Source organism: Lissotriton helveticus, chromosome 2_1 (assembly GCF_964261635.1).
Source record: "Lissotriton helveticus chromosome 2_1, aLisHel1.1, whole genome shotgun sequence".
In the NCBI taxonomy this organism is placed as follows: Eukaryota; Metazoa; Chordata; class Amphibia; order Caudata; family Salamandridae; genus Lissotriton; species Lissotriton helveticus.
The window spans coordinates 1,945,747,450-1,945,769,990 of record NC_136059.1 but is presented as its reverse complement, the minus strand read 5'-3'; positions in this window follow the sequence as shown (position 1 = coordinate 1,945,769,990).

The window sequence follows — 22,541 nt, the reverse complement described above, 5'->3', positions numbered from 1 at the left end:
GTGTTTTTTTTTTATTCCATTTGTTCTCGCTCCAGAGTTAGCATTTCACCCATTGCGCCCTTAATTAGTGCAATGTCCTTTGATGTTATCAACTCTGGTGAGGAAAAAAGCTCAGATCTCCCTAATTTGGCAAAGCTATTTTTAATATATGCCAACCACAGAATTTTATTGCATCGATCGAGCTGTAAACAGTCTTTCAAAATGAGGTGGTTTAGGGGAACTTCCTGATTCAACCATATCTTCAACCATGCTACTAAGGGGGCTATTTTTATCAAATCTGATATAAAACCCACTCCCAGTTCAGTGTGGGTTGTATATGACGGGGTAGACTGTGGCACAGAAAGAACAGATCTCAAAAATCTGTTCTCGGTAATCTGTAAACAATCCGTGGAACAATATCCCCAGATTGTACTACCATACGTAGCCACTGCAAGACACTTTGCTTTATAGATTTTCAATATTGTTGCAATTGGTCTAGCCCCCAGTTTTCTCGAGAAATCCTGTAGCGCTGAAGAGGATCTTGCCAGGGAAATATTTCTGTTTTTTAGCTGTGGACCCCAGTTTCCTCTCTCATCAAAAGTGATACCCAGATATGGGAAAGTAGGTACTCTACATAGTTCTTCTTTTCCACAGATAAAAGTTTTAGAGTTCCTCTTCCTAGAACACCTACTCATTATCATAATTTGAGACTTCTTAGCATTTATCTTGAGGTCCAAGGAACCCATAAAGTTCTCGAAGACATCCAAAAGTCGTTGTAGACCGACTCCAGTCCGTGAAAGTAGGACAGCATCATCCGCGTATAGGAGGACTGGAATACCAAGTTCTCCTACACGCGGAATGTCAAGGGAGGCCTCCTTTAGTGCGGGTTCCAGGGCATTTATATAAATCGTAAATAAAAGGGGGACCAGGATGCACCCTTGCCTGACCCCTCTATCTGAGTTAAAATGACTAGTACAATGGCCCTCCGAAGTGACCCTGACCGACGCTAATAGCCCAGAATGTAGGTCCGCCAGAAGGTAAACTAGGGCCCTGTCAAGACCCATATCTAGTAGAATTTGCCACAACTTTGACCGATTTACAAGGTCAAAAGCTGACGAGAGGTCCATGAACCCCAGGTACATGGACCCCTCCTTGGCCTTAGTATATTTTTCCACTAGCAGATGTAAATTAAGACCTTGATCTAATGTGCTCCTCTTCAGTCTAAACCCATATTGGACATTTGATAGGATCCCTCTCTCATTCACCCATTCATTCAATTTTGACAAAATGACCCGTCCCAGTATTTTTACAGAAGAGTCAATTAGAGAGATGGGTCTATAACAGGAGGGGTCCTGCCTATTACCCTTTTTGTAAACCGGAATAATGATTGATTGTTTCCATGAGGCCGGTATATTGTCATGGGTTAAAGTGTTAAAAACATTACACAATATCTTTGACCAGAATTTTGGAGCACAGTTAAAAACATCTGCAGGGACCCCATCAGGTCCTGGGGCCTTGTTTTTCAAGGTCAGGTCTATCGCCCTTTCCACTTCTGCAGCCTCAAAGGTTACAGCAGGGCCCTCGACGGTGAAAGTGATGACTCCTATTTGCGAATTATTACTAGGGTCAGAGTATATTTTTTCCAAAGTGTTTTATCCAGCCCTTGTCTGGAATATTAGTCTCGAGTGGGGAATTCTCCTCGCCCGAGAATAATGGTTGGTTTACAATTTTCCAGAATAATCCACTATTTTTTAGGGTATCTGGGTCAAGTAATTGGGCCCAGACATCATCTTTCAGCTCCTTTTTTCTTTCAAGGATGGCTTTTTTATACGCCTTCCTTAAACTAGCTATTGTGGCTCTATCTTTTGGAGTGACCTTCAGGGCTCTAAGTAGTTCACCATGTGCCTTTGAGCATATTTTGTTAAACCACTTCTTGCCCTGGGACGGCTTCTGTCTTGGGGCAGCAAGTAGATTGTAATTAATTGCAATGCATATGTTATCAAAAGCAAGAACCACTTCTTTATTTTGCACCTGATTTGCTAAACATATCGCTACTTCATCCTCGACTTTATGCAGTTTCTCTTTAAAAAAAGTTGCAGGGACTATATTTGTCCATTTTAGCCTCCGTCCCTGATCTTTAATGGTCACATTTAGGCCACCTCTATGTGTCACCGTTTTCATTGAAAGTAAGTCCGTGGGCATTATTTCCATAAACACAGGGTTATGGTCACTAAAAACCGAGACCTCAGTGTTATAAGTTAAAACCTTACACAGCCAAAAAGAAGACATAAAAATGTAGTCAATGATAGTACCATCATCTATTCCCTTAAATGTAGGGGGCCTATTTTTACCATCCCCGCAACCCGACTCATATAAGTTCCATCTGGCCAGGAAATTTTCTAGACACTCCCCTCGTCTAGTATGTTCCAGATGGATAGAGGAAGAGTAAAGAGGGCCTTCTTCCTCAAAACTAATACATGGTAGGGAGCATGGGTGGATATTAAAATCCCCAAGGAATATTATTTCAAAAGTATTTACATTTACACTGTAGACTGACAAGAATTTATCCAAAACATCCAAATTATAAACGGTGCACTCATTTGCATTAGAATTATAGAAATTTATAAATAAAATCTTAGCTTTATCCTGGGTAGAAAGTTCAACAATTAGTCAATTCTCACATCCTGAGTTACACTGCAAAAAAGTGCCTTTAATGTCAAGCTTAAATAAACTTAGTAGGCCGCCCTTCGCTCTACCCGCGGCACTACTGGTAGCTGGGATGCAAAAATGACTGTATCCATCTAAAGAAAAGCTATTAAACTGGTCCCAAGTTTCTTGTAAAACAATAATGTCAAAGCTTTTTAGAAAATGAGTCCAGACATCGTTTCCAGCCTTAGCCTTAATCCCAGCAATATTCCTGGTTACAATTCTGGAGGTAGATGATAAGGGCAAAGATGTAATTCTAGGTTCAATTAAACGTCAATCATTTTCCTCCAGTGAGGCTAAAGGGGTGTAACGATTGGATAATGATAGGGCTTGATCAAATTGATTATGCGGGCTAGCCAGCTGATAACAATAAGGATCCAAAGTATTTGAGGGCCGAGAAGCATTTGACACAGGGCATACGTCTCGCCGTCTCTTTACGAAGCCAGGGAACTTGGGCCGGTTAGATTGTGAAAGCTGGGTGTGGGTTAGATGGTTATAGAAAAACCCAAGAGGACGTGCGCATACCATGTTAACTGCTATGGGTAAGGAAGCTGCTCTAAGCAGGACTGTGGCAACATGTTGCGGGTGCTTGAAATTTATAATAATGCAGTCCCCCCCAGAGTTCTTCCTAGAATTACCTATCCAGCTAACTCTACGTGTGGAAATGATGTCATTTGAAAAAGCGAATGGAAAACCACAGTTCCTATTCAGCCACGCTAATGATTTATTTTTTAGGGCCGCATGTGTTTCTAGCCTAGGATCAGTGAGATAAGAATCAACCTCAGGGACATTTGTTAATACAACTGTGTATGGAACACACTCTGGAGGGAGATTTACTGTAGTTTTTTTCTTGGGCGCGTTTCTCCCTCCGTTGTTTCCCCCAGCTATTGTGTTCTGGCTGCCGAAATTCGGGGGAGATGGTTGATTAACTGGTGCTAAGCTTGGAAGTGATGGGGGGGCTGATGCCACTGGTGGTTGAGTGGCTGGTATAGTCTGTGTCGCGCCCCTACTCCCAATCCCCCCTCTACTGGAGCTACCTGCACCTCCCATTACATTGTTGCCAGCATTATCACTCTTGTGTGTTTTAGTCTGAGTTATATGTGAGTTTAAAAGATCCCCTAATCTAGAAACCTCTTGTGTAACCTGATCTAATTTTACTACAAGAGGTTTAATCAAAAGTTCGAGTTTGGATTCAATTATACTTGCCAATAACTCAATATGGGCAGGGAGAAGATTAGACAACTCAGCCTTATTAGCAGGTTCAGTAGTACACCCTGAACTGGAGGATATGGTCCCTGTCTTTTTTGGTTTCCTGACCCCTGTCCGCTTTACAGGTGCCTTCCTACATTCCCTCACAGCTCTACGTATAGGCGATGGGGCCGGCGAAGGCCTAGGAGAGGGTAATGGGGTCGAACACTGAGAAAGATCGTCTAATTCTTCCCGCTCATCCTGTAACTCTACTGGGGATATATCATTAATAGCGATTACAATCGGATCTTCATTGCCACTATCTACTGGAAGTGTGGGAACTAGAGGGGGTATCGGACTTATAGGAGAAGCCGTGGGGCTTACCCTATTTAATGAGAGTCACCTTTCTTTATTAATTTTACTAACCACCTTGACTAGATAGTTATCCATAGTCCTGATGTCGGTCGGTGGTTTTGCCGACCTAAGTTTCGACATTTTCAGAAACCTGAGACACCAGAAGATGTATACACGAAAACTAATATAACAGATAAAAAGTCACCCAGGAAAACTACTTCTAAATCAAGTGCATCCAAAAAATACCACAAAGCGCAAAAATTAAGATGTTAAAATATATATCTCTTAACTTGACAAGGTCCAGAAAGAAGGGTGCCAAAGTCCACGGCCCAGCCCGGCCTCTTCTGGCCTCTGACGGCCGCAGACAGCCCCGCCCTTGTCCCGGGCTTCTCCCGGCGCGCGCCTGCGCGCGTCCCACGGGACGAGGGACTGGAGCTGCCTTTATGCGCCTCCTGGCGCTGCTCAGAGCTTCACTGGTGGTGGAACGGACCCGGCGGAGCCAAGCCCGGCCGGGGAGCAGGCGGAGCAAGGCCCGGCCCTTTGCTGCTGGTGCTGCGGCGAAGCAAAGCCCGGCCTCGGAGAACGATGGAACCGTTAGACAACCCCACGGGACTCTGCACTGGCGCTGCCTTTATGCGCCTCCTGGCGGTGCTCAGAGCGTCACTGGTGGTGGGTGGGACCCGGCGGAGCCAAGCCCGGCCGGGGAGCAGGCAGAGCAAGGCCCGGCCCTTTGCTGCTGGTGCTGCGGCGAAGCAAAGCCCGGCCTCGGAGAACGCTGGAACCGTTAGACAACCCCATCATGGGTACGTCCAGCTTTGTGTGTAGGGAATGTTGCCTTTTAAGCTGTATTTCCATGACTCTGGGCTGATAGAGGCTGTCACAAGTGTTTAGTATAAGTTCTGAATGTAATTTCGTATTCTTGATGGCTTGATACAGCTTTGTGGATCGTTCCTTAAAAGAACATGGGCTTAGATTTTGAGCTGAGTTGTCGTTGGATGGGTCTAGGTAGCCGGAGGTAAGTTTCACAATTGAAAAAAGGGTTTGTTAGGGATAAAACATTTTATCTTTGGATGAGAGGAATCTTGTCGACCAGCGGCAGCCTGTGAAGAATAATGTTGATAAAGAATCAGAGATTCCTGCCATACCTCTGTATCTATGATAAAACCCAATAGCAGATTTAGGATGAGGCCATGGCAAATTAATGGAAATCGACCATGGATGTGGACATGTGATGTCAGTGCCAGAGTGCTCAGCCTGTTGTCTTTGGAATCTCAGTATACACATTAGAAGTGTGTCCTATGCTGCCATGTTAAACAAGCCTTAAAGCAGCGAGTCTACCTTATGTCATCTCAGCATGATAAAATGATATATTTTTGAGACGTGTACTGTAGCAGGTCGCAAGATGTCTCAGTTCTGATATGTTAGGTATGTGATGCACATTCTTTCAGCCCTGTTCATGTACCAGTGGTGGAATAACTATTCACATTACATGCCATAGTATATTCACATTAGTACAGACCTGTCAATAGCTCAGTACTTGCATGCGTAGTGGAATCCAAAACAGAGAGCAATTGTGACAGCTCTATGAATGTCCCAATACTGGAAGAGTGATTGTGAGGCCTTTCCTTGAGTCCCTGGACCGTCAAAGTTCACTTGGTATCAACTGTGATAATTGATGTCATCCACCATGTGTGTAATTGGGTCCCTTTATGTTGTACCCTACAGGATAACTAAGTATTCTCCTTTAGTGCTTGACTTTCACAAGGAAGCAAGAACAGCCAAGCCTTATATAAATAAAGAGGTGGCCTGATGTAAGACACTCTGAAACAATTTTCACATCAAATAATAGGCAATAATTTCAATATATAGACAGTTCTCCACCTTTAAGAAGAAAGCAAACTCATTCTACTTTGGAAAATATTCTGTACTCCAAGCACATGTGGTCAGTTCTGTCTAGATATCTAGTCTCTTTTTAACCGGAGCTAAGGCCCAAACAGCATTTTTAGCTCCTAAGCACCAGGCACTACAGTTGTGTTAAAAACTGATCGCCATGGCCACTCTTATTCTATGGGGACCTTTGCATCCTGCCAAGGAACCTCAGGGTACTGCTTGGGCAACTAAATGCCTGAGATTATGTCTATACGCCACACTACCTAAGTGAGACTTCATTTGGGTAAAAGTCCTATCGAAGGACCACAGGAACAATGCAACTCAACCAAACACTCTTTCTCACCTCATGTGTGATTTTGCATTATTCTATCGCTCAATCTGCATCCTAACACCGGAAATGGACATGGGGATGCATTTCACACTAATAAATAGCACACAATGCGAAGATGGCAATCTGTGTAATGAGTATTTTAAAAACGTTTTTAATTTCCTGACAAATTTCATCAGGATTTACAAAGGACCTACTAACAAAAAAACGGAGGTACTCACTGGTCAATGTGTTTAAAGTGTTTTTTTAGGTGGAGACCAAGAAGAACGAGTGTCCTGTTACTTAGGGTTTGGATTAGTAGGCACAGTTACTGAAGCTGAACTCCCTCAACCACTAGTCTACTTGGAGAAACCTTATTCATCATTCCGCTCTTAGCGGAGACCTTTTGCAATCAGGCCACCCCTTGATGGAGCGGGATAGAAAACAGAAATCTGTTTAAACCCGTGAAGTCACACTTCCATAAATAAATTAATAATGCTAACAATTTGTGCTGTGTGTATAATAATTCAACCTAGTTTAAAGTTGCATTTTCACAGAACACGCGGGAAACTAACATGTGTGCTCATAAATGTGCATTATGTTGCATTCTCATGTATGTAGAAAATAATAAATTAATCTTGTCTATTGTCATGTCATAACTAATAGCAGCTGTTTTTAAAATAATGGCATGTGCTTATTTTGCTTCCCTTGTCTATGTGATGTCATTTCTACTATTCTAGGTGCACATAAGGTTTTATGGATTTTTGAAGACTGGTAGATATAAAATGCTGCTTTATTTGTGCTTTACTGCTAGGTAATTTAGACTAATGGGTTAATTATTAGCAATGATGGGAGGCAACAGAACAAACTGTATTTCTTTCATTAATTATTCTTTGTGTTTGTTTATATAATAGTTTTACAAATGAAGCTTAGAGATGGCTGCAGGAAAATTAGTACCCTTTTAAAAGTGATGCAGGGACAGTGGCGCAGAAAATTGACGCTTTCTGAAAGAGGCCTAATGATGAAAATGGCTCAAGTGAAAATAATTCCAAGAAGGATGGAAAAGGCCTCTAAGCTTTTATTTTGAAAGGTTTTGGATTGAACTGCTAAAAAGATGACTTTTTGGAGAAATTTGCTAACGTTTGCTAACGTGCCACGGGAGTTCAGAGCTGACTAAGCTCAAGGTTAAAAGGAAACTGTCGCTACAAAATGTAGCAGCCTAAGGAAGAACTGCCAAGACTTCTAAATGAACAATGGACTAGTGAATTTGCCCGGACATGTAAGAAGGAGGTGTCACAGTTTACTGTGGTACGAGGTGGCTCAGCCAATGGAGAACTAGAATTCGTCTGCTGGAATGTGAAAAATAGTTAGCTCAGCTAAAATTAGGGTATAAGAATAGGTTCAGAGAACACATAGTTGGCTTACGCTCGAGAATTCTGGAGGACGATGTTATGCTGATGGACTTTACACGTGAGGACAGGAGTTTTTATTAATTACTTTATTATTAGGTGATGAGGGTAGAGACAGAGATATAGTTAGGATTTTGGAAATGCTTAATTTTACTTATTTCTGCTAATAAATAATAATTCTTGATTTATGCTCTTTTTATTAATTCTGAATAAAACTTTCTTTATGACATTTTCTAATGCTTGTTTAATAAAATACCAAAACCTAAGTTTTTCTAGATGTGTTAAAATAAACTTTCTAAAATGACAAGCTGGTCTTGATTATTGCAGATGGTTTAAACAACTATATTTAGATCTTATCGCCTCATGATTCAAGCGCTCTATTGTTGTTATGGGCCTAGTGTTGTAGTGTAAGTTTTGTGGTAGTAAATAGTATCATTTGTGCAATATTTTGGTGAGAGCGCTGGATCAATTTCTGGTAGCAGAGGATGGTTTATATATGTTGTTTTTGACATACATGTTACATGCATGATACATATATGTAGGTAAATTCATAGGATTAAGTTTTAACACATGTTGAGTTTGTTTATTTTGTGCTATGTGTGTACCGGTACAAAAACTGTGTGATGAGAAGGTAGTCATGCAGAATATCTGATCTGTTTCTGTGATATCGCCGAGTATCACTGTTGGTATCGCCGTGTACCAGAAGTATTGTCGCCGTGCAATACAGTGTTGTCGCCGTGCAGCACAGTTTTAGGGCTAGGTGTGAATCTTGTAATAGTGAGGGTTTTCTAAGAAATTAGAGCAGCATGAGAATAGGGACAAAGCGCCTTCCATAAAACTCACTGTGATAAGAGTATTAGTTATATTCGAGCTTGAGTGAAGGGCAGGGTAATGTCGGTGCATGATTATCTATAAACAGGTTAGAGTCCTGTACGGGTACATGTTTTATATCTATAAACAGGTGAGAGCCCTGTACGGATAACGGTGTTATTTTGCTAACGGTGCATGATTTCTATAAACAGTTGAGAGTCCTGTACGGATTTCATGTGTGACTGAAGTTAGGGAATTTTCAGTGTGAAAGTGCGTGATTGTTTTGTAAGGTATGTTCAAGTGGAACTCTTAGAACTTTCACTTCGCGGTGGGTTCAGAGCAAAATGAGTTCATATTCTTACGTGTTAGAAGGGTAGGGTAAGAGTTGCTCTACTGGCAAATGAAAATTATCCTTAGTGTGAATAGCGCCGTCTATTCCGAAGTGTGGATACTTGAATGTATGTAAACTATCCTAATTAGAGAAGCAGACAGATGTGTTTCGTTTTATATATTGACTAAAATGTACCAAAAGTAATTTTAAGGTACTTAGGAAAGTTTAGGATAAAGTCTGTACCATTCTAAGACTTTTTATGATGATGTGCAGTGTTTAAATACATTAAAAGCTCTGCACGCTAATAAAATTCAATTCAAAAGTGTTCAACATAGTTGAAAAGTATTAAAAGGTGAACTGTGCTATTTTAAAACATTCAGGAGCATTTTAGAATGTTTTGTGTTAATTAGGCAATAATTAAGGTATTCCACGTTATTAAACTCGTTAAAATAAGTAAAAAGCGATTAGTATTCATTTTATAAACATTCCATACTTTAATTGTAATAATAAATCGTTCTCCGTAGTTTAAATCCATTAAAATGTGCCCCGATCGAAAATTGTAAGGGAGGGGCTGGTTTTAGGAGTGAGAACGTGTGGGGAGAGAGCCTGCAGCTGCAGCAGCTGCTTACGTCAGAAACAGCCGCGCTCGGATTGGATAGAGCGTCTGGTTTGTCATTAAAAAGCTGCCCCCTGATTGGCTAAAACGTCGTGAAAAGCAGCTTTATGATTGGCTGTAGAGTGTTTCTGTGTTGTGTTCTAATTTGGCTAATGCGAGTTACCATTGGTTGTTGAGAAATTTATATTTAGTAAATGTCCCCAAGTTAATAACATAAGTAAGGAGCATGTCCTAGTGGATAAACTATCTACATGAACTAATGCCCAAAATATAGTAAAAATAGAAAAGAATGACCGTTTTGATTTTCTTTGTTACAACGACGCTGTTGTTTTAAAGAAAAGCGTGTCATAAGAGTAGCGCGATTTGTTAAAATACATTTAGAGAGGGAGGGGCCGTTTGTCGAGTGAGCAGCGAAGGGGAGAGCTGTAGACCGCAGCGGCTGCCTACGTCACAGCCGCCGCGCTCCCATTGGATAGAGTGCCGTAGCGTCATGACAAGGCTGCGCTCCTGATTGGTTGAGGTGTCTCTGTGCCGTGATTGGCTATAGCACTGTTGTATTAATACAAGTGCCCAAAGTTTTGTAAATATTAAAGACCTAAAAATGAACTAGCTCACTCCATATGCGCATTATATTTCAGTCTCAAGGTGTTTTGGAGAGAGACTGTTTGAGGCGCGGGGTGAGAGCGAGTTAAAACGGCAGCGGCCGTGTGTGAGAAAGAAGCAGTGCTCTGATTAGTTAAAGCACCCGGCGCGTCATCGTAGAGTAGCTCTTTAATTGGCTAGAAGGATTCTGCAAGCGGTTCTCTACGTCAGCCGCTGCGCTGACATTGACTAAAAAGCCGTAGCGTCATTGCTTGAGCTCTGCTGTCATTGGGCAAGGCTTAGGCGAGGTCTCCATGTAATTTTACAATTGTGTATGATTTAATAAATAAAAGAATGTCCTTATAAACATTTTTAATGCTACGATTGAGATCACATTGCATTTACGAAGGGGCGGCACTGTGATTGGTTGCAGCATTTTACCAGCCGCGCTCTGATTGACTAAAGACGCCGCTGCGTCATAATCAGAGCCGCGACATGATTGGGTGAAACCCCATCGTGTAATAAGAAGAGCCGCGCTCTGGTTGGTTGAGGCATCGCGTCATCGTCAAAGTGAGGCTGTGTTTGTTATTGGGTGAGGCTCTGTTACTTGAAAGAGCCACGCTGTAATTGATTGCCCGGAGTGTTGCGCTGAGATTCCCTGACGTTTTAATACCGCTGCCGAGTTTGTAAACATCTCGGCTTTCAAAGTAAATGCGCTGTGATCGCGCTAGTAATTAATAATACATGTCACACTGAGGAGGTACTGAAAGGCTGCAGTATAAATAAAACGAGCGTTAGCAAGCAGCCAAGTACAGCAGAAACGAGGCGGTGAATGAATAAAAGGATTGGGAGACTCTTTTGAGAGTGTGTTTGCAAAGAAGGATGCAGATTTAGAGCTGGTTATTGCAGGGGGAGGTCTGAAGACTTTACAGCAGTGTGATTAAAATAAATAATAAGAAAAACAACATCAAGCTTTCTTTTCCCCACAAATGTTGATATATGAAGGTGTGCAAGTGCAAATAAATAATTGTTAAGATATACCTAGTCACATTTAAGTGTTGAATAAATATTTTATATTGTTGTTTTGCAAATACATATTTTTTGGTTTATTAAAATTAAATACAGGTTATAGCAGAAATAGTAAAACATTGTGTGACAAAACGAAAAGTGATAATGACATATAATTAATGTTTAAGGGGTAAAAGGTTATTTACAAGCAAGACATTATATGTAAATTTAAGGCAAAACAAGTCAGGTTTTCTTTTTCCACAGGTATATGTTGCAGAAGGTGTGTAAGTGAAAAAATAAGTACATTTAAAACACATGTGATTATATGTTAGTATTATTGTTATAAATAAAAATTTTGCGTTGCTATTGTTTTTGCAAATTGATATTTCTTTACAGGTTAATTAAATTTAGTGATATAGGTAAATTAGGAGAAATATTAAATTGACCAAATTATAAAGTTTTCTACACCTGATAGTGTTAAATTAATTAATTAATAGATCAGCAAGCGCTGCAAGGCAAAATTTAAAAGTAAATTTACCGAATTATATAAAGAGAAATAAAATGTCTTCCTTATATAAGAAAATGAAAAAGGTTGTTGCCAAATGCGAGAGTAAATTAAAGATTCCAAAATTAGCGAAAATAAATAATAAAGGTGTCAGAGTAGAAAATATAGAGCAGTGTAAAATTGATGTTGTAAATATTGATCAAAACAGGAAAAGAAGATCAAGAAGACCCCCAGAACAGATTAATGTAACGTCAAAAGTGTCAGATCAGATTGATAAAGTGCCAGCTCAGACTTCTACTAAAATTGATACGACAGAAAAACATGATGAAATAATTGGTATATCTGGAATTAATATTCCTGATTATATAAATTTATCAAATGATTTAAAGGAGTCCATGAAAATTATGGAAACAGAGATAGTTCCTGTACTTAGAAAAGATGAAATTAATTCCGCAGTTTTAAAGGTCCCATTAACTGAAAAGGTTTATTCTATTGTACTTGAAATTGAATTAGTAGGGATTAAAACTCAGCAAGAAACAGAGATGACTTCAGTTCTGGTAAGTGAGAAGTCTGATACTGATCTGATTAAATTGATACAGCCTGATGAGTCAAAATTATGCTTAAATGAAAAGGAAACTGAGATAAATGAGCTAAATAAAGAGTTACAAATACAACGACAGGTAATGACTCAAGAGATTGAGATGGCTTCACTGCCATTACAAATTTTTGTAAATGAACAAACAGAGAAAACAGATACAGGATTAAATAAAGAACAGGAAAACAGTCACAAAAGAATAAATGCACTTCCAGAATGTTGGAATAAAAATGATGTTCTTTTGAGTGAAGACATAAAAGTAAAGGATGCAATTAATCAACAGATTGAAACATTGACTTCTGCAGGTTCACTTATCAGAAATACAAATTTAATTAAAAGATTGATTGATGATATTCAATTGGCAGAAAGGTTTGTTGTCGTGATATGTGCAGCATACAAAATGAATGATGAACATGCTTTGAGTTCACTAATATTAACATCTGTAGTTGAAACATGGCAGGTAGTCAAAGACTTACAAGATGATGCAACTCATGAGGAGAAAAACACATGGTTGAGAACAGATTTTAGACAGCGAGATGAGGATGAGATTTTGTCACACAAAGATGGTAGAATAGTTTTACCAAATAGCATGATTACTGGCATGGACAAAATATACCATAAAATTGCAGAATTTCTTTACCAGAGGTGTCTGACATGTCAACAAGTGAACACAATCAAGAAAACAATTGTGGGAATGGGAACAGAATTACAGGAGAGTGGTTCATTGACTAGATTACAAATGGATTTTTGTGAGATGTCACTACATGACAAACTGTGCTACATTTTTGTGATGTACTGTTTGATTACAAAATGGATTGAAAAATTTCAGATACGACATGATGATGAAATTACTGTTGCAAAGTTATCAGATAACAGAAAACATATTGAAAACAGACTGTTTCATTGTACAGATAGAACAAAAATTTCAGATGTTGAGGAGCATGAGAACCGTACTATAAAAGACAGAGATGCAGAAATGTGCCTAGCTGCAGGTACAAAGTGGACAGATATTCTTCCACTTGTTTTGATGTTTTTGAGAAATACTACTGATAAAAAGACAGATTTAAGTCCACGTGAGATTAAGATGGACAAGGTCATGAGACAAACATTCATACTAGAGAAAAGAATGATGACTATCAATGATAGCATCAATTTGGAGAATTTCAGGAATTTATCAGATGAAATGATCTCTGTGTTTGATGAAGATGAAACTGAAGTACAAACAAGAGAAAAAGAACAAGTACTTGATCTATTATCAGGTAAAAGGATCAGGAAAAAGGTTCGTCTAAAAAGAAATTCTCTAGTGCCAAGGTGGCAGAAAAGGAGGCTAGTCAGTCTTGTCACGACAAATGCAGAGAAGTGCAAAAGACTGAAGAGGTGGATTGACACTGGCCATACTTTTCGTGTATCTACACCTGAAAATACTGATGAGGATAGTGTCACAACTGTTGATTCAGATTCTGAAGAAGAGCCTGAAGAGGATCCAGATCTTGAAGATCGACAAGTTGGTCGACATCTGGAGAACACGAAAAGAAAACAAGCCTTGATTGAAGAAGACTTGAAAATTGTGATTGAAGACTCAGAAAATGATGGAAATCTGCCAGAAAAAGAAGCAGAAGAAGAATGTGATCAGATTGTGATTCAAGACCAGGAGAGTATTGAAAAGCAGAAGAGTAGCTCTGAAAGCAGGAACAAGAATTCTGAAACTGGGAAGTTGAAGGTAATTGAAGAAGAAAATGAATTGCCAAGTACCAGCTACAAAGATGACGTTCCTAACGGAGTGAAACCGCCGAGTAAAGAAGTACCTGAGTCTGAAGTTGAAATTTCTGACACTGAAACTGATGAGAGTGATGAAGATTCTGAAATAAGAAAATTCAGAAAAGGAGCTTGGAGAACAGAATGTAATGTGACCAAGCAAAAGAAGAAATTACTAAGAAAAAGTGATAACTGGCCAGAAGAAAATGAAGGCCTAAAATTCAAATTGAGACACAGATCAAAGGAACAAATTGATGAGATATCAAGTCAAAAAGATTCTGTAAAGAAAAGTGAGGCAGGAAAGAAAATAGAAGTGATACCTGTAGTGGAGGTAAATAATGAGAGTCAAAAAGAGATTGAAAACAAAGGTGACAATGATTGAAGTACATACCTGTTAAATTTTAGGTATTCTGTTTTTGGCATAAGGCTGAAGAAATCTTGTTAGGTGACACAAGGTCGAAGAAATTCTGTTAGCTGAAAAATTAATTTGTGACATTAGGTCGAAGAAAAACTGTTAGAAGGTTTGAAAAAAAAAAAAAAAAATTGAAAAAGGGGGGTGTTAGAAATGTTTAGAAAATTTAGGTAAAATTTTAAAAATTTTTGTTTTATTTTTCTTTGCAAGCTTAATGAAAATATAATTCTGCTTTGGTTAATTTAGGTTACTTTTTCTTTAGAAATTAACAAAGAGAAGTTTTAGGTTAATATGACAAGCAAGATACTGACATTTTATTAGTTATAGTTTTTGCATCACTTTTATTGAAGCTTAGTTGTATGATACACAAGAGAAAGAAATAGAACTAGAGGGGTTTCTTAAAACTCAATATGAGAATTGTAGATAAACTGATGAGATAAGTCTTTAGAAATACTAACACAGGTGAAATTGAATCATGTTCATCTTAGATAAAATTTTTGCTAAAATATTGGGTGGTGGTGTGGTGATTTGTTAATCACCAGATGAGGGAGTTGATGGAGCGGGATAGAAAACAGAAATCTGTTTAAACCCGTGAAGTCACACTTCCATAAATAAATTAATAATGCTAACAATTTGTGCTGTGTGTATAATAATTCAACCTAGTTTAAAGTTGCATTTTCACAGAACACGCAGGAAACTAACATGTGTGCTCATAAATGTGCATTATGTTGCATTCTCATGTATGTAGAAAATAATAAATTAATCTTGTCTATTGTCATGTCATAACTAATAGCAGCTGTTTTTAAAATAATGGCATGTGCTTATTTTGCTTCCCTTGTCTATGTGATGTCATTTCTACTATTCTAGGTGCACATAAGGTTTTATGGATTTTTGAAGACTGGTAGATATAAAATGCTGCTTTATTTGTGCTTTACTGCTAGGTAATTTAGACTAATGGGTTAATTATTAGCAATGATGGGAGGCAACAGAACAAACTGTATTTCTTTCATTAATTATTCTTTGTGTTTGTTTATATAATAGTTTTACAAATGAAGCTTAGAGATGGCTGCAGGAAAATTAGTACCCTTTTAAAAGTGACGCAGGGACAGTGGCGCAGAAAATTGACGCTTTCTGAAAGAGGCCTAATGATGAAAATGGCTCAAGTGAAAATAATTCCAAGAAGGATGGAAAAGGCCTCTAAGCTTTTATTTTGAAAGGTTTTGGATTGAACTGCTAAAAAGATGACTTTTTGGAGAAATTTGCTAACGTTTGCTAACGTGCCACGGGAGTTCAGAGCTGACTAAGCTCAAGGTTAAAAGGAAACTGTCGCTACAAAATGTAGCAGCCTAAGGAAGAACTGCCAAGACTTCTAAATGAACAATGGACTAGTGAATTTGCCCGGACATGTAAGAAGGAGGTGTCACAGTTTACTGTGGTACGAGGTGGCTCAGCCAATGGAGAACTAGAATTCGTCTGCTGGAATGTGAAAAATAGTTAGCTCAGCTAAAATTAGGGTATAAGAATAGGTTCAGAGAACACATAGTTGGCTTACGCTCGAGAATTCTGGAGGACGATGTTATGCTGATGGACTTTACACGTGAGGACAGGAGTTTTTATTAATTACTTTATTATTAGGTGATGAGGGTAGAGACAGAGATATAGTTAGGATTTTGGAAATGCTTAATTTTACTTATTTCTGCTAATAAATAATAATTCTTGATTTATGCTCTTTTTATTAATTCTGAATAAAACTTTCTTTATGACATTTTCTAATGCTTGTTTAATAAAATACCAAAACCTAAGTTTTTCTAGATGTGTTAAAATAAACTTTCTAAAATGACAAGCTGGTCTTGATTATTGCAGATGGTTTAAACAACTATATTTAGATCTTATCGCCTCATGATTCAAGCGCTCTATTGTTGTTATGGGCCTAGTGTTGTAGTGTAAGTTTTGTGGTAGTAAATAGTATCATTTGTGCAATATTTTGGTGAGAGCGCTGGATCACCCTCGAGTAAAGTATAGGTATATTTAGAAATGGTAATAGAAGTTGAAAAACAATGCAAAATATTTGTGAGATAAATGTTAATATAGATAATGGCATATATATTTTTTAAATGTAGAATATTTTAATAAAATACTGCAGTACTTTTAACAATATTTTAGATTTAAGTTAAGTTAGATTATTTTAAATTAACTTAAAATAATTTTTGGAGATTCATATAAGAAAATGAATAAAATAAAACATGTTTATGTATTTATTATGTATTAAAAGTTACTAAACAGTGTATATAAAAATAATTACATTTAATTTACGTTTTAAAACAAAATTGGTTAAAATTATTTTTAAATTGAAATAGGTAATTACATTATTTATTGTGAATATATATATATTAAATACATATAAATGTACATATATATATATATATATATATATATATATATATATATATATATATATATATATATATATATCACATGAGATCACCACTTGCAGCAAAGATCAGCCAGCACTCCATAAGGTAATAATCACTCTGATTTATTTAATTTACAACGATCACATCTACGCTTTTCTGCGGTTTGACGCTATCTTGTTCAAGATGTAGGAGCACCATTTTTCTCACATTAAAATAGTCATTATAAACATTGACATAAGCGAAGGACAAGAGTTTGTTTTGTGATCAGATTATTGCACTTCCCCAGCGGGGGCCATCTTTGAACATGTTAAAATACATATTGTAAAAGCCAATCTACCTCTTAACAGTTGTACATTTAATTTAAAACCAATTTGTAAACAATTTCTTTTTTATATTCTTTGGTCTAGAACTGTTACATTTGGGTAATCATTCTGAATTGTTTTATTTAGCAGTACAATTATTTACTTGCATTCAACTTCAGAATAACGTTCTTTCTTTCAATTTAAACAAGCCATGTGGCTGTTTTCACTTATTTTCCTTAATGCCAATATAGAATTATTAATACGGCGAAACATTTAACATTTCAAAGTGCTAGTGCATAAATTAGACCATTACTTTATAAATAACCAATCATCAAAAAGTGCTAATGCTCTTGTAAATACAGTACTCTCTTGGAAAACGTGCTAGTGCTTAAGTATACTGGTTTCAATTTCATTTCTCCAGTATTCTTTTCTACAGTACTAGATAATTATAAAGTGCAAGTGCACTCTCGTGTATTATTTATGTATAAAACCATAACAAATATCATATACTTTACAAAATACACTTCAAAATATAAAATTATATGTTTTGCATAAAAATTCATATTCTTTTCCTTATTTTCCTAACATTACCCAAATAATTCCTAAAAGAGTTTTTCATTGTATTACATTAGATATAAAGTATTATGTTTAAAAAATCTTTGTCAATCTTCTTTTTACTATTCCCTTCGCTTTTAATCAAAAAATAAATATTCAATTAGAGACTCGAAAATAAATGGTACTTGAATGTGCTTGCTCGTTCTCATTTAATTATTATTTGTTTAGTTTCATCATCATCTTACTACAAGCAAGTGTACAGGTCCTCATCTATAGTTAACCCATGGGGTTCCTTGCTGCCACACTCCAGTATAAAATACGTTTCTAACTTACGGAGTTCCTTCTCCCTATTTCCCCCTCTCTTCTTTCTGGGTACTTCGGCTATACAACTATTTCGTAAGCCTGCTGGATTACTTTGATGATGAGTTTAAAAATGTCTGGCAATTGGATATGTTTTGTCCTGATTGACAATTGCTCTCCGATGTTGCAATATTAAATTTAAATACCGTTGTACTACCTATATAGATCTTTTTGCAGGGACATTGTAGCATGTAGACCACAAAACTTGATCTACAACTTAAAAATCCTCTGCTCATGATGGTTTTATTTAAAAGATATTTTAAAATGTGTGTTATTCATTCCATGATTGCACGCCTTACATTTAAAACACTTCTTAAAACCAATTTTTTGCTGAAGCCAAGAGGGGGCTCCCCCCCTCTTTTGTTCTTAATATTCACTCTTCACAATCCGTTCTTTCAATGATTTTGATTTTCTAAAAACCACATTCGGATGTTTACTCACTTTCGGGCCAACTACTGGATCATTTCTCACTGGATACCAATGTTTATTTAAAATGAACCGCACTTTCTTAGGTTTCACATTAAAAGTAGTTATAAATAAGTGGTTGGCTGAATGTGGTTCTAAATTTTTATGATTATTCTTTCTCTGTTGGGTTCTAGATGGTTCAAATAATATTTTTTGTCTTGCTAGGTTCTTGGCTTTTAAAGCAGCCCCATGTACAATTTGTGGTGAATAATCTCTCTGTAGGAACCTACCGGTCATTTCCTGCTCCACTCTGTAGTATTCTTCATCACTACTGCATGCCCTCCGTGCCCTATAAAATTCTCCAAACGGTATACTTCTTATGAGAGGCACGGGATGGGCACTTTCTGCATGGAGAATGGTGTTGCCAGCAGTTGGCTTCCCAAAGATGGTCGTTTCAAGTTTCCCCTCCACTGGTTTTATTCTGATATCTAGAATATCTATGGAGGTTCTGCTCCAATGCCCTACATATTTTAAATTAAGAATGTTTATGTTAAAAAAACTAGAGGGGGCATGGCTAGCAGCCGGCAAGATGGCTGCTTGCTAAGAAGGCTCTGGAGACGAGGTGCCCTTCCTCAACAATCCGCATACCTATCCTGTGCACTGACGGAAGGCAGGGGCTCCCGCGGACACCCGTGACCGAGCGGCACTGATTGCTGAAGCTCCGGTCCAAATCAGACATCCAGAACCGGGGTTTGCAGCGACCGCGGACCGGCGGCCTGGTCCTTTGGCGGACGCCGGTGCCTCGAGTACTTTATCAGCCCGGGCAGTCTATGTAGGAGGTGCTGCGACGTCGGAAGCAACAGGGCCCTCGTGAGCTCAGCTACAGAAAGGGGCATAACGGACTCCTCAATCTGCATATGACGCACTGGGGCCACGGGCGATAAAACACAATCCAAAGGCCTGATTCGGGGGCGAGGCAGCCTGGAAGTAGGTGTAGCTGGGGCCTGGTATAACAGCGCTCAACGAACTGCATTCACACGGTGGCACGGGGAGAGGTTGGGCCGCAGCTGGAGGGTCTGGGTTGTGGCGGACTGTACATGACGCCCCCCCCCCCCGAAGACACACCCTGGACTTCACGGTCACTCTTGGACTGCAGTGCTTCCGACGAGGAATTGGTGCGCTGACTGGGGGCTCATTAGAAGGCCCAATCAATAGGGGAGCCGGTGACCCACCTAGGCTGCGATGGGCAAGAGCGTGCCCTTATCCCCCCCCCCCTCCCGAGTTGGCGAACACTCTGAAGACACTGAGTGGGGCCGGGAACGGCGCGGGGAAGACTGCGGTGTATTTGGGGACTGCTGCTGAATATTATCATTACAGCTGCGGACGCTGCTTTGAGACGATCGTTACTGCCGACCGGGGATCCACCATGTCCGGAAGGGGCCCGAGAAATCAGAATGTACAAGCCAGGTTAGATAAATACGCATACACGAAAGACTTTCCCCCACTGCCTGAAGGAAAAAAGTCGACGAGTGGGACACAGGGAGAGGACGCCCCCAAAAAAGTAACTTTAGAGGACATAATGGCAGCGCTGGCCAGTGTGCAGACCACGGTGGGCTCCATCTCCACGGATGTGACACTGCTACGTGCGGACTTCCAGAAAATCACCGCCAGATTTACGGAGGTAGAACAAACCACGAAGTTTCTAGCTAGCGACACAGTAGTATTGCAGAAAGCAGTTTCAAGACTCGAACTGGAGAACAAAATGCTGGCGGAAAAGCTGGACGGCCAGGAAGGGAGATTGGGCAGAAAAAATGTACGCATTTTGGGCATTCCGGAAAGTGAAGGCACTCAGGCCATGGACATCTATGTGGAAGAACTGATAAAACCCAGACTACAACCAAAGGGACTTTCCACTTTCTTTTCTGTGGAGCGGGCACATAGGGTGCCGGGTGGAAGAGCCAAACCGGGCGCGCCCCCCAGGCCGGTGCTAGTGCGTCTATTCAATTTCCGAGACAGGGATGCCATTCTCCAAACGGCGCGAATCTCCCCACAAATTTGCCTGCAGAACTCCGCAATATCCTTCTTTCCTGACTACACGGCGGAGGTCTCAAGACGACGTCGAAGTTTCCTAGAAGTGAAAAAAGCTCTGCGAGCCCGCGAGGTGCCATACTCAATGCTATTTCCTGCACGGCTGAGAATAGTGGATGAAGGAAAAACATGGTTCTTCGAGATTCTGGAGGAGGCTTATGACTGACTTGATGGCTGGAGGAAGATAGACGGACCCCGTCGTGGACGTAAAGAGCAACATCGTCGGACTGACACCATGGAAATAGGCAGTCAAGAACTCTTTTCACCTTCAGAAGTCAACTTACAACGGCCAGAAATGGATGACCCTGGCGCTGGATAAACTGAGACTATGATACACGACAGGAATTGGAGACACTAACAATGGTACATGACACTCTGCATAAGCCGGCTCTGGACGCTGGGCAGAAGCGGGCCTTGCCGGATAGGAGGGGTCATGCTCTCACCGGACTTCGTACCCCCCACACTCAAGTACACTGTTGCGGGAAGGGATAGAGCACTCTGCTGTGTTGGGGAGGCGGGCAGTTCAAAGTCCGTCAGGCAGGGAGGCAGGGAGAAGGGTGACACTGTGGGGAGGGGAAGTTCAAATTTCTAATTTGTTGGTTTGTGTTACAATCGGTAAAGACATGAAAGCATGGTATTTACTGCAGAATGGATCCTCACACGACATGATAGGGTTGCAATTCCCATTTCTCACTCCGCAAACTCATGGTGACAGTCACGACGCACACTAACATACAGACAGAGACCCCAGCGGTCCCAGTAGCCCCACTCACACTGCTCACATGGAACGTCCACGGGCTGGGAGATAAAATTAAAACTGGGTTAGTGCTTTGCGCCCTGAAACACCAGAACCCTGTACTAGCACTTCTACAGGAAACTCACATAACGGGTGCGTCATGCAGAGCAATGGATAGATGGGGGTTTAGAATGGTGGTTCACTCCGAGTTCTCCACGGGGTCCAGAGGGACGGGCATTCTACTTCGAAAGAACTCACCCTTAATAGTTCTACAGACCAGGCAGGACGATCAGGGCAGGTTTGCAGCAGTGCATGGTCAGTGGGAGGGTAGACTTGTAAATGTGGTATCGGTATATGTCCCCCCAGTGTTGCAGACGGTGGCACTCACGGCCCTCAGTGACTTTCTGTTATCTCTTCCTCCTGGGGATCTTTTTGTTGGTGGAGACTTTAACGCCACAATGGACGCCGGCATTGATAGACACCCAGTGAGAGCCTTGACACACGGAGTCTCCCGCCTGCAGAGCTTTACAGAAGCAGTCGGTCTGGTGGATGTATGGAGACATAAGCACCCGGTAGCAAAGCAATTTACCTTCCACTCGGCTGTGCATAACAGCCTATCAAGAATTGATTATTTCCTGGCCTTGGAGTCCAGTCTCTCTTGCGTAGAAAACATCACTATCGGGCCTTGGGGTATTTCTGACCACTCACCAGTAGTTCTAACTTATTCTTCCCACCACACGTCCCACAAACGACTCTATCCAATTTATCCAGGCTATTTACAGGTTCCGCAGATACGGAGGGAACTCCGCAAAGCCACCAAACATGTTTTTGTCGAGAACGTAGCCTCGGTGAGCTCCCCAACCATTTTATGGGAGGCCTTTAAGACGGTCCTCAGGGGACACGCTATTGCATCCATCACAGGGTACAAACGCACGAAACACCAAGATCTTGTGACGCTGGAACAGGAATTACAGATAGCCTACGCCAATCACACATCCAACCCTACCCCCGACTCAGCGCACATCCTTCATCTAAAACAACAACAACACAGGGAACATCTCAGACAGGAAACTTTGACCACCCTTACTGCAACCAAACATAAAATCTATGATGTGGGTGATAAGGGGGGGAAATTACTGGCCTGGCTAGACAGAAGGGAACGGGGGAACAGGACTATAGCGCAACTAAGTACCGCTAAGGGACATCTTACTTCCAACCCGGGGGACATAGCGAA